Raw genomic sequence first — 18,608 nt, forward strand, 5'->3', positions numbered from 1 at the left:
CGCCTATCCGAAGCCAGGAGCCAGGTGCTTCGCCTGGTCTCCCATGCGGGTGCAGGGCCCAAGTACTTGGACCATCCTCCACTGCACTCCCGGGCCACAGCAGAGGGCTGGACTGGAAGAGGAGCAACCGGAACAGAATCCAGTGCCCCGACTGGGACTAGAACCCGGGGTGCTGGCGCCGCAAGCGGAGGATTAGCCTATTGAGCTGCGGCGCCGGCCCAGGATTTTTAGTCAATGTTTCTGTCCCTGGACAGCACAGGATGGGTACAAGGGTATTTTTTTTTTATTTTTTATTTTTTTTTTAAGATTTATTTCATTTGAAAGAGAGAGAGGTCTTCCATCCATTGGTTCAATCCCCAGATGGCTACAACAGCCAGAGCTGAGCTGAGCCGATCCAAAGCCAGGAGCTTCTTTCAGGTCTCCCACGTGGGTGCAGGGGCCCAAGGACTTGGACCATCTTCTGTTTTCCCAGGCCACAGCAGAGGGCTGGATCAGAAGAGGAGCAGCAGGGACTAGAACCGGCGCCCATATGGGATGTTGGCGCTTCAGGACAGGGCGTTAACCCATTGCACCACAGCGCCGGCCCCTGGGCATATTGGTCTTCAAACTCATCTTTAGCAGCTCACATTTTTCAGACAAGTGTGTACTCACACACACCCTGTTGTGTGTAGTAGGCCTAACCTAATCTAGTGAAGGATGGCTCTGTTGTGTGGAGCAGAAGATCCATGTCCTAGGATCGGGCAACACCAACCATGGCTTCCTCCCTGGGCTCAGCCTCTCTAACTTCCCTGCACCACCTTTTCCTGTTCAGACATTTTCAGTCTCTCGGGAGGAGGAGATCAAGTCATGGGGCAGTCCCATTAACACCTTGTCTCCCTGAAACATGTTCAAGGTGGAGGGGGTTTCAAGAGGACAGTAATGCAAAAAAGCCAATTCCAGCTGGCAAAATGAGGTAGTTCAATAGGCGGTACACTCCAAATAGTTGCTCTCCATGGCGACAAAAACAATAAAAAGCCTTCCTCCTATGCTGACCTGGAGCTGCTGCAGACATCCCTGAGATCATGCATGTACCTGAAAACACAGTGCAGGAATTAAAATATACAAAAACACAAAACCAGAATATTAAGAAAAACAAGTTCAAATGCACAAGGTACGTTGTTCACACACAGTGCAGTTGGATCCTGGAGAAAGTGAGACCCAAAGTGCAATTATCCAAGGGAGCAAATAAATAAATCACATTGCCCAGAATGGGGTAGGAGTGAGCTTAGCAGCAGCAGGTCTACAACTGTTCCCCAGCCACCCTTTTTGCCGGTCATCACACCCATTGCTTGGGACAGTTCCCAGCACCCCGTCCCAGGATCAAATTAGGAGGAAACAAGATGTGGAAAACCCTTCCTTACTCCTGAGACATTCTCTCCCACAGAATGTAGTGGTTTGTGGGTAGGGTCCAGTGATCTGGTCCCACAACCAATATTCTCACCCTGGCAAGGGAAGTATTCCATGTACTTCCTTGAAAGGAAAACAACGTCCCCATCCAGGCATCCCCCCTCAAGAAACCCTTTATTTAAGGCATCCAAACTTCATACATTTGATTCTTCCCACCATACCCACTTCCCCACCCCTCCTCCTCTCCTATTCCCATTCTTATTGTTTACTAAGATCTATTTTCAATGAACTTTATACATATATGATTAACTGTATGTTAAGAGTTCAACAAATAGTATGAAAAAAAAAAAAAAAACTTCCTCAACAGTTGAGACAAGGCCAGTTAAAGTCGTTGCTTCTCAAAGTGTCAATTTCACTTCTATAGATTACCTTTTAGGTGCTCTATTAGCTATCACAGGTCAGAGAAAACATATGGTATTTATCCTTTTGGGACTGGCTTATTTCACTAAGTATGATATTTTCCAGTCTCATCCATTTTGTTGCAAACAAACGGATTTCTTTTTTTTTTTTTTTTACTTCTGTGTAGTATCCCATAATGCACATATCCCATAACTTTTTTATATAGTCTTCAATTGACAGGCATTTGGGTTGGTTCCACATCTTAGCTATTGTGAATTGAGCTACAGTGAACATGGGGGTACAGAAAACTCTTTCATATACAGACTTCATTTCCCTTGGGTAAATCCCCAGGAGTGGGATGGCTGGGTCATATGATAGGTCTATATTCAGATTTCTGAGGTATCTCCATACTGTCTTACATAGTAATGTAAACTGGTAAAGCCACCAACAGTAGATTAGGGTACCTTTTCCCCCAAATCCTAACCAGCATTTGTTGTTTGTTGGTTTCTGTATGAAAGCCATTCTAACTGGGTGAGGTGAAACTTCATTGTGGTTTTGGTACGCATTTCCCTGATGGCTAGTAATTGATTTGCATTTCCCTGATGGCTAGCATTTTTTCATGTGTCTGTTGGCCATTTGTATTTCCTCTTTTGAAAAATATCTGTTTAAGTCATTTGCCCATTTCTTCACTGGGTTGTTTTGTTGTTGAGTTTCTTGATCTCTATATTCTGATTATTAATCTTTTATCAATTGCATAGTTTGCAGATAATTTCTCCCATTCTGTTGGTTGCTTCTTCACTTTGCTGAATGTTTCTTTTGCAGTACAGAAGCTTCTCAATTTGATGTAATCCCATTTGTCTATTTTGGGTTTGATCGCCTGTGCCTCTGGGGTCTTTTCCAAACTCTTTGCCTAAACTAATGTCTTGCAGGGTTTCCCCAATGTTCTCTAATATTGGATGGTATCAAGTTGTAGATTTAGGTCTTTAATCCATTTTAAGCAGATTTTTTGTGTAAGGTGTGAGGTAGGGGTCTTGCTTCATTCTGCATGTGGAAATCCAGTTTTCCTAGCAGCATTTGTTGAAGAGCCTGCCCTTGCTCCAGGGATTGGTTTTAGTTCCTTGGTTAAAAGTAAGTTGGCTGTAGGTGCTTGGATTGATTTCTGGCATTTTTATTCTGTTCCATTGGTCTATCCATCTGGTTTTTGTTTTTTGTTTTTTTGTTTTGTTTTGTGTGTTTTTTTTTTTTTTAAGATCTATTTTATTTATTCGAAAGAGAGTTACAGAGAGAGGTAGAGACGGAGAGAGAGGTCCTCTATCTGCTGGTTCACTCCCCAGATGGCCAAAATGGCCGAAGCTGCGCCAATCCGAAGCCAGGAGCCAGGAGCCTCCTCCGGGTCTCCCACGCAGGAGTTGGGCCATCTTCTACTGCTATCCCAGGCCATAGCAGGGAGCTGGATGGGAAGTGGAGCAGCTGGGACTCAAACCAGCACCCATATGGGATGCCGGCGCTTCAGGCCAGGGCTTCAACCCGCTGTATCTCCCAGTGCCAGCCTCTGTTTTCTTTTTTGTTTTTTTAAAGATTTATTTATTTACACAAGAGATAAGGAGAGACAGAGAGAGGGGGGGGGGTCTTCCATCCACTGGTTCACTCCCCAAATGGCCACAATGGCTGGAGCTGTGACAATCCAAAGCCAGGAGCCAGGAGCTTCTCCCAGGTCTCCCACATGGGTGTAGGAGCCCAAGGACTTGGGCCATCTTCCACTGATTTCCCAAGCCATAGCAGAGAGCTGGAGTGGAAGAGGAGCAGATGGGACTCGAATAGGCGCCCATATGGGATGCCGGCACTGCAGGTGGCAGCTTTACCTGCTACACCACAGCGCTGGCCCCTATCCATCTGTTTTTGTACCAGTACCAGGCTATTTTGATTATAACTGCCTGTAATATGTCTTGAAATCTAGTATTGTGATTCCTCCGGCTTGGTTTTTGTTGTATAAGATTGCTTTAGCTATTCGGAGTCTTCCATGTTTCCATATGAATTTCAGCATCATTTTTTTTCTATATCTGAGAAGAATGTCCTTGGTACTTTGGTTGGCATTGCATTGAATCTATAAATTGCTTTCAGTAGTATGGACATTTTGATGATATTGATTCTTCCAATCCATGAACATGGAAGATTCTTCCATTTTTTGGTATCATCTTCTATTTCTTTTTTAAAATGTTTTGTGATTCTCATCATAGAGATCTTTGACATCCTTGGTTAACTTTATTCCCAAGTATTTGGGTTTTTTAGTAGCCATTGTGTATGGGATTGATCTTAGAAGTTCTTTCTCAGCCATGGCATTGTCTGTGTATACAAAGGCTGTTGATTTTTGTGCACTGATTTTATATCCTCAGGCAACTTTCTAAAGCTGGAGATTTTGTGCACCTGGCCTCAGATAAAGCATGCAGGTTACAGATGATATCCCCACAAACCTCTTATTTGCATTTGGATACAGCACGGTTGGAATTCCTTTGCCTCACTCCTTCCTCTCAGCATGAGAGAAAAAGGGATGATGCCGTGTATCCGTTTGGGATCCGTGGCAGTGCCAGCTCCCCTCAGCTCATCCTCTACCCCACTTTATCCACTGTGTGGTTGATGCCTGTTCCTTGAAACTTCCAGATAGCAGAACAGTCCCCACCCACTGAGGCTCAATTCTGGGCCTCAGGGAGCAGGGAAGGGCAGTGGACCTCTTCTTCATCCTCCCTGGGCCTTCGGGGGCACGAGGCCACTGTATGGATGATGCTGTGGCAGAAGTGGCACTTCTTGTGCTGGGGTGGCAGCTTACACTCCTTGGCATGGTGGTCTGGACCGCCATTGCTGTAGCACCTGTCTCCTTTTTTTAATTTTTTTTTTTTTTATTTGACAGGTAGAATTGAGAGAGAGAGAGAGAAAGGTCTTTCTTCCATTGGTTCACCCCCCAAATGGCCACAACGGCCGGTGCTCTGCGCCAATCCGAAGCCAGGAGCCAGGTGCTTCCTCCTGGTCTCCCATGCGGGTGCAGGTGCCCAAGCACTTGGGCCATCCTCCACTGCCCTCCTGGGCCACAGCAGAGGGCTGGACTGGAAGAGGAGCAACCGGGACTAGAACCTGACACCCATATGCGATGCCGGCGCCACAGGCAGAGGATTAACCAAGTGAGCCACGTCGCCGGCCCCAAGCACCTGCTCCTTTAGATCTGGGCTTCCCCGTGTTCTTCCCACCTCTCGCTGCCAACACAGAACTCCCCACCAGGCCAGGGGGCACGGGTGAATTCCTGGCCCTTGGAGAACTAATTGAAGGTGAACTCCACTGCCTCATTCTCCTTCAGGCTCCGGAAGCCCTCCATATGCAGCTTACTCTGATGCACAATGCCATCCACCAGGGGGTTGAACACAACCCCAGGGCAGGCGGTCATGGACAGAAAGCCAAAGCCCATGTACCTGCCCTGTGCAGCAGCTGCCACTCATCCTCTGTCGGGGCCATGTCCTCCGCCACCTGGCTGCAGCCACCTGCAAACTGCTAGTTGGACACAGGACACGGAGCCCAGGATCATTGGCAGGGCCTGTGGCCCCAGGCCCCTAGTCAGACGGCTGCTGGCCCCCGAGAAGCCTGCTCTGAGTTAATCTGTCTGGTTATTTCTGAGGGCATGTTTCTAATGTTGAGGAGTGGGTTGAGGAGACTTGAGCACTTAGCATGGAGGACCGAGCTGCCCACTAGGGTGTAACAGTTCACTGCTTCCAGGAGAACCGCTTCCCCTCTTCAGCTGGAGCCAATCTGTGTGTAGTAGCTGCTGTTTAGTTAGGAAGTCCCAGGTTCTTCACAAAGGGTAACTCATCCGCAAAGCAACCCGCAAGCTTTAGGAATTTACCAGATCACACCAAAGCATCAGTGTTGAGGAAGGACACCCCCCAAACGCTCAAATCACTCAGAAGGTAAAGTCCACGCTCATGACAATCCTAAACCAGGTCACTTGTCTTTGGTATGTCTGGCGTAGAGCTCACCTTTTTAAAATGTGTGTATTTTTCCTGAATTGCAATCAAGAGTCTCATTTGCAGTGTTTGAATATTTATGCAGGAGGATCTGGCCAAGGATCTTAGCCACTTGTCAATTAGCCATTGTTTCCCTGCTGTGTAATTTCTTTGAACTTTGTCTTACCATTTAGAAGGTTTAAAGGTTTATGTGCTCTGCAGTTTTCCTTACATTTTCTATTTTTGAATGCAGTTCAGTATATGTTTACACTTTGAGAAGTGAAGATAGGTTAGTGAGCCCTCTGCAATGGGGAAGCTCATTAAAACAAGACAAAGCAGTAGGAATATGAATGGCAAAATATTTTCCCCTTCTACTCCAAAATAGAACCTGATGATAATGGAGGAAGTGTCCTTTTTTAATTGTAAAATGTCTTTATTATTTGTTTAATTTAGAAAAATTAGTATCACTACATAGCAAGCAGTATTTCAAAAAAATCCCTGATTATAGTTTGAAGACTTTAGAACTCTGAGTTTAGATATGGGAAAAACATGTTAATCACTTTTTTTTTTTTTTTTGACAGGCAGAGTTAGAGAGTGAGAGAGAGAGACAGAGAGAAAGGTCTTCCTTCCGTTGGCTCACCTCCCAAATGGCCACCATGGCCGGCGCACTGTGCCAATCCGAAGCCAGGAGCCAGGTGCTTCTTCCTGGTCTCCCATGCGGGTGCAGGGCACAAGCACTTGGGCCATCCTCCACTGCCTTCCCGGGCCACAGCAGAGAGCTGGACTGAAGAGGAGCAACCGGGACAGAATCTGGCGTCCCAACCGGGACTAGAACCCGGTGTGCCGGCGCTGCAGGGGCGCGCAGGCGGAGAATTAGCCAAGTGAGCTGTGGCACCGGCCAATCACTTTATAATACATATTAATAGGCACTGGCATTGTGGTATTGGGGGTCCTGGTTATACTGTTTCAGATCCAGCTTCCTGTTAATATGCCTGTTAAGGCAGTGGAAGATGGCTCAAGTGCTTGGGCCCCTGCACCCATCCATATGGGAGGACAGCATGGAGTTTCTGGCTCCTGACTTTGTCCTGACCCAGATCTTGGTATTTTGGCCATTTGAGGGGTGAGCCAGCAGACGGAAAAATTCAGCTCCCCTCTCCCCACCCCAACCTCCATCTTTTGCCTTTCAAATAAATAAATCTTAAACGAAAACCATACTATAGCTCAAACAATTGGGATACATATCTAGCACTCACGGAATCCCCAGGACATGCACTAGTTTGAGTAAATGCTTATGTTTAACAAGAGGAGGTTTACATTTAATTTTCACTTAAGTTGTCACTTTTGTGACAGTATTTTAAAAAATTTCTAGTAATGGGGCCAGCTCTATGGCCTAGCAGGTAAAGCTGCTGCCTGCAGTGCCAGCATCTCATATGGGCCCAGTTCAAGTCCCCGCTGCTCCACTTCTGATCTATCTCTCTGCTATGGCCTGGGAAAGGAGTAGAAGATGGCCCAAGTGCTTGGGCCCCTATGCCCACATGGGAGACCTGCAAGAAGCTGCTGGTTCCTGGCTTCAAATTGGCGCAGCTCTGGCCATTGCAGCCAATTTGGGAGTGAACCAGCGGGTGGAAGATTTCTCTATCTGCTTCTTCCTCTGCTTCTCTCTAACTCTACCTTTCAAATACATAAATAAATCTTAAAAAAAAAATGATTAGTGATTCTAGTACTATTACTAAACAGAGATGAACTTTGAGCCAAGTTTCTCATGAATGTTGGTTACATCTGAGCAACAATTAATTTAATTGGGTAAAATCCCTAATGTTTACTTGATTTTTATTATTGATACTTAGTCCAAAAAAAGATGTTTAGCTTAGTGGTTAAAATGCACACATCCCACATAAGAGTAACTGGATTTGATAGGGAGTTTTTGTTTTTTGATTTACTTACTTATTTGAAAGACAGAGTTGGAGAGAAAGAGAGCTTCCACCTGCTGGTTCACTACCTACACAGCCGCTATAGCTGGGACTCCAGCCCTGCTTGCAGGGACCCAAGCACTCAGGCCATCTTCCACTGCTTTCCTAGGCACCTTAGCAGGGAGCTGGTTCAGAAGTGGAGCCACCAGGACTCAAACCTGCGCCCATAGGGGATGCTGCCACAATGCTGGCCTGCTATTAGATTTAAAACTGACTACAGCTCTGACTCCAACATGATGCTACTGCAGACCCTGAGAGGCAGCACGTAATGGTTTACCTAATTGGGTTTCTGCCACCCATGAGGGAGGTCTGGGTTGAGTTCCCAGCTTCATCTCTAGCTCAGCTCCAGCAGTTACAGGTTTTTGGAGAGTGAACCAGTGCATAGGAGCGCTCTGTCTCTGGACAAGACCTCGGAGTGAGAGATTGATATTTCAAAGTATTGCTTAGTTTTGGGGTTAGTTAAGTCTGCAGGATGAGGAAAAATGCTTCCCTTTGCCAGCCTAGGGGGCTTCCTAAAGGACAGCCAGTCAGAACTAACTCTTTTTGCGTAGGTGTTAGTATGTGGTTTGTGAATACTATAGGCATGTGTGACATATTTGAAAGCTCCAGGACAATTAGTTTTTCTGGTTACTAGCATCTGCGTTGTCTCTGAATTGTACAGCATAGGCCTCTTACAAGTTCTTACTCTGCCTAAGGGCAGGCTGCAGAGTGGAAAGAGCAGCTTGCAGGGTAGGAAAAGATTAATTTTTTGTGGGTTGCTCTGGGGCAAGGGTTTGCGGATTGCAGCGCTATTGACGTTCCTGATTGGATAATTCAGTGTTGTTGATGTGGGATGTTTACCAGCATCCCTGGCACTTGCCCTCAGACACTGGGTAGCATGCCAGTTGTGACAACCAGAGATGTCCTTCAGAACTGCTCTAAGACTTGCACTTCAATAACACACAAGGAAGTAAACTGGTCCCGATGTGATGCCTACCGGTGATCCGGCAGTAATCCTCTTAGGAGGGCATTCTCTCTCCTGTCTTACATACAAGAGGGACAATCAGGTGAGATAACCAGTCTAAGCAGAGCGCTCTGTGGCCCATGGTCTCTCTCTGGTGGGAGAGTGATAAAAGTTGGATGCATCCAGCCCAGATGAAAGTGGACACACACTGACGAAATGTGCTTTTGTCCTGGGGCCACTCAAAAACCTTCTCTCTAGGCCGGCGCTGCGGCTCACTAGGCTAATCCTCCGCCTTGCGGCGCCGGCACACCGGGTTCTAGTCCTGGTCGGGGTGCCGGATTCTGTCCCAGTTGCCCCTCTTCCAGGCCAGCTCTCTGCTATGGCCCGGGAAGGCAGTGGAGGATGGCCCAAGTGCTTGGGCCCTGCACCCCATGGGAGACCAGGAGAAGCACCTGGCTCCTGCCTTCGGATCAGTGTGGTGCACCGGCCGCAGCGGCCATTGGAGGGTGAACCAACGGCAAAAGGAAGACCTTTTCTCTCTCTCTCTCTCTCTCACTCTCTAACTCTGCCTGTCAAAAAAAAAAAAAAAAATCTGCTTTCTGAAATTACCCACCAAATTCTACCACGTGGAGATCTGCTTTGTCACCAGGCTGTATCCAGTTTTCCAAACACAAGATTATATGAAACACCAAAGCTTTGCCTACAGTGAGTGGGCCTGGACCAGGACCACAGCCTGCAGTCAGAAGCAGCACAGAACTCCTATTTGCTAACAGGAACCCAGTTACTTGAGCCGTCATCACTGTCCTGCCAGGGTCAGCATTAGGAAGCTCTCTTCAGCAGCTGAAACTGGCGTTGGGACCCAGACACTCGGGTGTCTAGGCTTCTTAATTGCTAAGCTAAACTCCCACTCCCAGGCCAGTGGTATTTAAGCCCGGCTGAAACCAATATTTTCCTTAAACAAAGAAAGCAGAATGAGAACAAAATATCAATGCATATTAAGGCGTCAAAGTGAGTATTGTTTCTTGAGGCTTTTATTTATTTATTTATTTTATTTTATTTTTTATTTTTTTATTTTTTATTTTTTTGACAGGCAGAGTGGACAGTGAGAGAGAGACAGAGAGAGAAAGGTCTTCCTTTTGCCATTGGTTCACCCTCCAATGGCCGCCACGGTAGGCGCGCTGTAGCTGGCGCACCGCGCTGATCCGATGACAGGAGCCAGGTGCTTCTCCTGGTCTCCCATGGGGTGCAGGGCCCAAGCACTTGGGCCATCCTCCACTGCACTCCCTGGCCACAGCAGAGAGCTGGCCTGGAAGAGGGGCAACCGGGACAGGATCGGTGCCCCGACCGGGACTAGAACCCGGTGTGCCGGCGCCACAAGGCGGAGGATTAGCCTAGTGAGCCGCGGCGCCGGCGAGGCTTTTATTTATTAGACATAAGTGTGTGTCTAGGCTTACTGGGTACTGTGTCTAAAAATGTTTGAGAGACACTAGCTTTGACAATTACAAGTGTTCATTTAAAAAACAACCCAAAAAACTTCCTTTGCATTGAGCATTGGACTAGAAACTGATTCTCAAGCCAAGCTGCAAACTTGAATTTCTCAGGGGCCAATTTTTAAAAAACATGGACACCCACCCCCAGAGAGTCCAATTTCAAGGTCTGGCACGAGACCTGCGCATCAGCATTTTGCCAGCTTCCCAGGAGAGGAGCCACAGGGCTGTTGATTAGATGTGGAATGTCCTGCGTGATGCCATTGATAGTCCCAGCTCTGAGAATCTGAGGTTTCCTTTCCTGCGCGTTGATGGTCTATTCCATGACAGGTTAATCCATTTACACTTTGTACTTAACCTCTGCACACTGGCCACAGGATCAAGTCTCCCAGTTACCCAGCTGCCTCGAAACCGTTCCTGGTGCTCCGCCCTGGAGGAATTTTGCAATTGATGCAAACAGTGACTGTACCTTTCCATCGGCCTGCGCCCTTTGCTGTGTTGGCTTCTGCATCCACCCCCCGGAAGGCAGGAGCCCAGGAGGAATGAGTGCTCTGCAGCCAGTGGGTGGGGCAGTGGGTCTCACTGTGGTGCATTGTGGGGCTGCTGCCTTGAGGGGACTTCCCGCTTCACCCCCCACCACCACCACCCGCATCCTCCGCATCCCAGAGACTTCCTGTCTTTTATTATTAACAAAATAGCAAAAAGTACAGCGCATCAAGACTCAAGCCCTCACACACCCAGTCCTGGCCCAGCCGAGTAGTAGGGGGCACTAGAGAGTATACAGTGCTTCTGTGTTTGCCCCCCCCCTTTTAAGATTTATTTATTTATTTGAAAGAGTTACTGATTCACTCCCCAACAGCCAGGGCTGGGCCAAGCCGTAGCCAGGAGCTAGGAGCTCCTTCCAGGTCTCCTGCATGGGTGCAGGGACTCCAACACTTGGGCCATTCTCTGCTGTTTCCCAAGCACATTAGCAGGGAGCTGATTTGGAAGTGGAGCAACTGGGACTCGAACCAGCACCCATATGGTATGCTGGCATCACAGGCAGTGGCTTTACCTGCTCTGCCACAGGGCTGGCCCCTCGTGCACCTTCTAAGTCACACGTGCCTGGGCTTACACTGCAGTGTTGCTTTCATGCCTTCATGTCCCCCTGCTGATGCCCTCTAGAGAGTCAGTTTCTACCTCCACAGTTTGTGCACGGTGCTTCAGGCCTTGGCATTGATGGAGAAGGTTTACAACGACAGTGGTTACAGAGCCGCTCTCCTGTCCACCTCTCCACCTCTCCTCTCCACTTTGGCATGCGACTGTCCCTACCACGGCTACATGCACACTGATTTTTAAGTTCCCCCTTTCCCGGTTCCCATCAAAGTGTGGCTTTTTTTTTTTTAATTTATTTTATTTTATTTTTTTTTGACAGGCAGAGTGGACAGTGAGAGAGAGAGACAGAGAGAAAGGTCTCCAACGGCCGCCATGGCCGGTGCACCGCACTGATCCGAAGCCAGGAGCCAGGTACTTCTCCTGGTCTCCCGTGCGGGTGCAGGGCCCAAGAACCTGGGCCATCCTCCACTGCCTTCCCAGGCCATAGCAGAGAGCTGGCCTGGAAGAGGGGCAACCGGGATAGAATCCGGCGCCCCAACCGGGACTAGAACCCGGTGTGCCGGCGCTGCAAGGCGGAGGATTAGCCTATTGAGCTGTGGCGCCGGCCCAAAAAGTGTGGCTTTTTAAACAGACATGGCCAGCAGTCCGGGCAGACTTTTCTTCCAGCCGGTGAGTGCCAGCTGCCATGGGTATGTTAATGGAAACCCGAGATGATTTATTAGTGCTGGGGGAGGGTGGGGGGCTGGGCTGCATCTTTGCTGTCTGCTTCTGGGCTTGGGAACATTTTGAAAGCCGGGGTTGGGGGGGGGTGTGCCCTTAGTGTTTCTGGAGAATCACTGACTTCAGAGTGCAGAAGGAGATAGAAATATTTTCTTTCTTTTCTTCTTCTTTTTTTAAGATGTATTTATTTGAGATACAGAAGCAGAGAGAAGTCTTCCATCTGCTGGTTCACTCCCAAGATGGTCGAAACAGCCAGAGCTGCGCTTATCTGAAGCCAGGAGCCAGGAGCTTTCTCCGGGTCTCCCACTAGGTACAGGAGCTAAAGGACTTGGACCCTCTTCTACTGCTTTCCCAGGTCACAGCAGAGAGCTGGATCGGAAGTAGAGCAGCCGGGACTTGAATCAGTGCCCATATGGGATGCCAGCACTGCAGGCGGTGGCTTTACCTGCTACACCACAGCGCTGGCCCCAGCAATATTTTCAATATTTTCCTATCCCACGTGGGAACTGCTGTCAGGATTTGTGAGTTGTCTGGTTTACCAAGGTTAACATAAATAACAGACACACACACACACACACATGCACCGACTCTTTAAAGAATGCTCATTTGAAATACACAGAGAGCATCACAACAGAAATCGCACATGTCCTGGAAACCATGGCATAGGTGAGAGGCAACTTTTAAAGGCAAAATGGAGAGAATGACACACGCTATTTTGAAACAACCCATGGCCACAAGGAGCATTTCCTGTGCCAGCTTGCACTGGCCTTTGTGCAAAGTTGTGGTTCTGGCAGCCTTTCAGGCTTGTTCTTGATAGCTGGGTGCTCACTGGGCGGCTTGCAGGAGTCCCCAAATGGCCAAAGTAGCCAGAAGCTTGTTTTGGGTCTCCCACATGGGTGCAGAGGCCCAGGTACTTGGGCCATCCTCTGCTGCTTTTCCAGGCACCTTAGCAGGGAGCTGGATAGGAAGTGGAGCAGCCAGGTCTCAAACCAGCGCCCTGATGGGGTAACCACACCGCAGGCCCATATGAGATGCTGACACTGCAGATAGCACCACAGTGCCGGCCCCACCTATAACCCTTTTTAACAGTGTGTTTCTCTCTCTTCAGTGACACGCATGGTCTTTTTAAATCTTTTTCTGGACCACAGATTGGGAGTTGCATCCCTGGTCACAGTCAGCCTGCCTGGGACTATTCTAACGGAAAGATCTGCCATTAATGCAGTTTCACTGAGGCCTGTGTGCCCTCCATTAACTAATCCCTTGAGGGAGTAATGCCATTATTTGAAGTCAGTGGTGTTCAAAACAAAACCCATCTCTATAAATCACGCCCAGCAGAATTCCAGTTAGATATCTCCAGGTGCCGTTTCCGAATGTCTGGCAGAGATTGAAGAAAATAGGCCAAGCTGTGAACCATGGGGCACTGGCCTGGCCTGGCCCCGCTTTCTGCACCTCCCCATTTCCTCTGACCTGCACAGCGAGCATCCTGCCTCCTCACCCGTCCCTGTGTACATCAACAGAGGGGCGGGGACATGTCCAACCCTTACCCTTTACTGGTGGGGCTGGGGTGGGGTTCCCTGGAGAAATGAGTTTGGGAAGTGCTGGATTAAGGACAATTTAGTGGGGATAGGCATGGGGTTAAGCCACTGCTTGGGATACCTGCATTCCATGTACCTGGTTCAACTTCCTGTTGTCTGTACTTTCAATAATCCAGCTTCCTGCTATAGTGCCTGGGATGCAGTGGATGATGGTCCATGTACTTGCACCTGCCACCCATAGGGAAGACTCACATGGAGTTCCTGGCTTTAGCCTGGCCTACCCTAGGCTGTTGCACACATTTGGGGAGTAAACCAGCAGATGGAAGACCTCTCTCTCTCTTTCTCTCTCTGCCTCTGCCTTTCTGTGTAACTCTTACTTTCAAATAAATAAATAAATCTTTAAAAATTAAAAGTATTAAAGAGCTACCTGCAAATCCCTCCAATCAAGCTATCCTTTATGATAGTGCTTATGTATGGTAGCTGCAAAATGTTCAAAATTCTAAACAAAACTTACATCATTTAAAAGATGTTAAGCTGATGGTGGCAGTATATAATCTTGGATTGTATTCTGGATCAAAGAATAGTTGCAAAGGACATTTTGGGGGGGGGGTGGTTGGGAGCTGATAATAGCACAGTGTCGACGAGGGGCTTCCTGGGAGGGAGGAGGTCCCTGTGTGTGAAGCTTCCTGGTGAGGATGCGGGCCTGGGCAGCTTGGTGACTTAGTCAGAGGTCTGTGGCCATTTGGGGACAGATGGAAGATCTCTGTCTCTCTCTTTCTTTCTCTCTTTCTGTAACTCTGACTTAGAAATAAATGCATTTTTTAATTAAAGGATTATAAAAGGCAGTGTGGGAAGGAAGATAGGAGGGAGAGAGGGAGGGAAGGGAGGAGCCCAGGATGACTTGAAGCTGGCCTGTGTGTAGCACAAGCTACAGAAACCTGGGGAGTGTTGCGGCCACGTTTCCTGCAGTGTGGCAAGAACTGGTCGCAGAGAGAAAGAGAAAGCAACGCGGGGACAGGAGCTGGAAGGAAAATGCTGGTGGGGTTTAATGTCCCCTGGGACAGTTTTGCCCATGGGCCTGTGAGCCAGTGACTCTCTCTTTTTGCCCCATTTAGCTTGGGCTTCCTCTGGGTAACCATGAGTCCCTGCAAACCAGGCCGAGGGCTGGGCTCCAGGCTGGCTGGGTCCAAAAAAGGTCTGGGACACAATCAGGCCACTTAGCCAGGAAGCAAGGCAGCATCTCCCCTGCAGTGGCAAGAGGGGAGCTCCTGCAAGCCGCCCAGTGAGCACCCAGCATCCTTTGCAAAGGGTGGGTGTGTCAAGAGCGGATGAGGTCATGGGGGCCTTGGAGCATGGGATTAGAAGAATCTGAGCAAAGGGCTGTTGGAGGCAGGCTCAGCCCTGATGCTGGTGAGGCCAAGTGTAAATGGGGGCTCAGGATTTAAGCCAAATGTCAAGCCAACTAACAAATACTTAACCCACGCTGAACGTTCTGTACTTCCGGGTCAGTGGACGTAGATTGCTTGGAGTACTCAGAGTCCCTGCCCCTGGCTCCCAGTCCCCAGTCCCCAGCTCAGCCACCTTCTCCCTCTACCCCTCACTTCTTTCTGCACCTCCAAAAACACCTGCCCTTTAGCCACTTCTCTGGACCTGTGACTGTGTGGTCCTTCCTCTCAGGGCTGGGTCTGGAGGATGCTGCATGGGCTCTGGACATGGAGTTGAGGCCATCTGAGTGTGAGACTTCCAGGTTCCAGGGCCTGGAGGGGGTCCAGAAGCAGATGCCGTTTGTGCATTTCCCCTTACTCCTGCAGACTCCTTGCCCTGCGGGAAGGGGTGTGGCCGGGGCAGAGGTCCCCTTGCCAGGGTGTGAGAGGGGTGCTGGCTGTGGTCTGTTCGGAGTGGGCAGCAGTTTCTGGCAGGCATCAGAATGGGGGTGAGGCCAAGAAGCTTCCTAGGTCTGCAGTCCTGGGCTCGTTGCACCTCCAGGTGGCCCTTTGTTCTCAAACTGGTGGCTTTGAGTTACAGGAAGAGATTTACTGTCCAGGGTTTGGGGCCAATCTAAGGTTTGAAAGTTGACATTTTTGGCTATGTGACATTGAGTTTATCTGGGGATCAGTTTTCTCATCTGTAAAATGGGATGAACTGTGAGGATGAAATAATGAGACTGGCTTAGCAGGTGCTTGGTAACTGGAAGCTGTACTGTCCTTTTCCTATCACTGTTGCCATCTCTCAGGTCCATGGCTGCCAGCGCTACGTCAGCCGCCCTGGAGCCAGCCGTGGAAGGCAGAGGGCTGTGGCTTTCTAGTTTATTCCCTGCACTCTGAGTCAGCAGTGCTGGGGGCGTGGCGTCTGGATTCGCCAGCGTCCCTTATTCAATTGTGAGCCATCAGCAGGTCACTAAACTTCCCAAAGCCTCAGTTTCCCAGAGAGTAATGTGGGTGTAGTAACAGTATCTATGCGCAGGGGTATTATTAGGGCTAAATGAGAGAATGCACCTAGGCCCTTCAACAAGGCCTGCCTGGCACAAAGCAAGAGTGCTTCACAGAGCTCAGGAAAAGGGGAGTCATAAGTTTATTTGGGCGCAAAAAAAAAAAATTGCAATCTATGCAATTTTTTGGTAATACACATTTTCCACGAACTTTCTGAAAGCCCCTCGTCCACTTTACCAACAGCCTCCCTTCTCTCCCCGCTGTCCGCGGAGGGCAGGTGCAGTCGGGCACTTGAGCTGTGCTGGAGCTGCCCTGGGAGCCGCTGGATGCAGTCGTCAGCTCTGAGCTTTCTTCGCTCGATGACATAGCGGCCTCGGAGGAAGAAAAACCAAGGCTCTGAGTCGAGTGCTAACATGCAAGCTCTCATTGCTCTGGGAAGGAGCCTGCGTGGGCAGAAACCATTTCTCGTGGTATTCTTCCTTGCACCCCACGGGCAGAGCTTCGTCTCCGTCAGGCCTTTCCATGACATCGGAGAGAAGAATTTGCTGAGGAAAGAAAACAGCAGTGGGGGCTCTTGAGCCAGACAAGGAGATCGCGGCAGGAGCGCTGCTCCTCCGTGCAGCTTCGCTCCCTGCTTTTCCCTGTGCAAGGAAACTCGACTCTAACAGGTCCGAGCCCACAACAGGCAGATCTGGCGACCTCGGGCACCGCAGGGCCTGGTAAATGCTGGGCCACCTCTGCTCTGGTGCAGCCTGGTAGGGGAGGGGCGGCGAGAGGAACCAAAACATGTGAGATCCCTTGATGCTGGTGCCTGAGACCAGGCCCCCACATGGAGCACAGCCGAACCTCTCATCCCAGCGCATTTCCCACGGGCAACTTCACACATGTGGATCCTCTCCACTTGCTCCTGTGTCACCAGAGTGACAGAGAGAGAGGGAGGGAGAGGGAGAGACACAGAGAGAGTCTTCCATCCTCTGGTTCACTCCTCAGATGGCCACAGTGGCCAGGGCTGGGCCAGACTGAAGCCGTGAGCCAGGAACTTCATCTGGGTCTCCCACGTGGGTGCAGGGGCCATCTTCTGCTGATTTCCCGTGCGCATTAGCATGGAGCTGGATCAGAAGCAGAGCAGCCAGACACGAACCAGTGCTCCCATACTGGATACAGGTGTCAGGTGTTGCAAGCAGTGGCTTAGCTGGCTGCACCACAATGCTGGCCCCAACAATATTCCATAGCCTTGGCAACTCATGACGACAGCCTAGGATGGTTACTGGCGCCATAAACTAGAGTGTCAATTTGTTGGGTCAACAACAGGAGCCACTGTGCACTTGCTCCTCATGTGGGATCTCTGTCCTTAATGTGCTGTACATTGTGATTTAATGCTATAACTAGTACTCAAACAGTATGTTTCACTTTGTGTTTCTATGTGGGTGCAAACTGTTGAAATCTTTATACTAAATTGATCTTCTGTATATAAAGAGAATTGAAAATGAATCTTGATGCAAATGGAAGGGGAGAGGGAGCGGGAGAGGGGAGGGTTGCGGGTGGGAGGGAAGTTATGGAGGGGGGGGGAAGCCATTGTAATCCATAAGCTGTACACTGGAAATTTATATTCATTAAATAAAAGTTAAAAAAAAAAAAAGTGACTCTTTGACCTTGGGCCAGAACCATGAGCCAGAATAAACCTGTTTTTTTCTTAACTCACCAGTCTGTGGTACTGTGTTATCGGCAACAGAAAATAGACTAAGAACCCAAGAAGGACAGCCTGGGGAATAAAACCCTGTGCCAAAATGGAGAGAGATGCCCTCATTGGTCCCGGGTCTCTGTGGAACTCATCAATTCCTGGTTCGACACGAGCTGGAGGGCACACAGGGCCTCCGTGGTGCCCTCCCCCCTCCCCCATACACCCTCAGGAAGTCCAATGGCACACAGGGCTCCTGGGGGAAGACAGTGAGGCCATCCCGCCTCCTGCAAGAGGTGGAGCCGCCTTGTGGGGCAGCCACACCAGTCATGGAGCTCAGGGTAAGAACTGATATCGTTCGTGGCTCTCCACCGTGTGCAATGAGCAGATGAGACCTGAGTCATGGTCTCAGCCACGCTTGTAGGCTTGTGGGGGTGGGGCTCAGGGACAAGCGACTCTCGCAGATGGCAGGGTGGCCTGGGCCACCTCTACCAGGGAAGGCTGCACTATCTCACCAGAGCTGGTTCTTGGCCCTGCGTGCTTCCTGCACACTGACCTGCCATGGCAAAATGCCGACCAGCACTGGGAGGCTGCTCGCGTCTCCACTCCAGGGATGCATCTTCCGGAGAGCAGCAGTTGGAGGTCTTTTCAGGCCGGAAGAAGGAACAGAGATGGGAAGAGGCCGTGGTCAGCCTGGTTACAGGGAACAGAGGTGGGAAGAGGCACCCGTGGCCAGCCTGGTTACAGGGAACAGAGGTGGGAAGAGGCACCCGTGGCCAGCCTGGTTACAGGGAACAGAGGTGGGAAGAGGCACCCGTGGCCAGCCTGGTTACAGGGAACAAGGCCCACCTGTCAGGGATATACATTTTCTGCGTTGGAACAAGATTTAGGCTGAATGAATCTGTTGGTAAGAGAACTTCCCCTTGAGCTTTTACTCAATTTTCAAACTATTGATTCATCTGTGACAATTTCCAGGTGAA

The sequence above is a fragment of the Lepus europaeus genome, chromosome 6 (assembly GCF_033115175.1).
Source record: "Lepus europaeus isolate LE1 chromosome 6, mLepTim1.pri, whole genome shotgun sequence".
Lineage (NCBI taxonomy): Eukaryota > Metazoa > Chordata > Mammalia > Lagomorpha > Leporidae > Lepus > Lepus europaeus.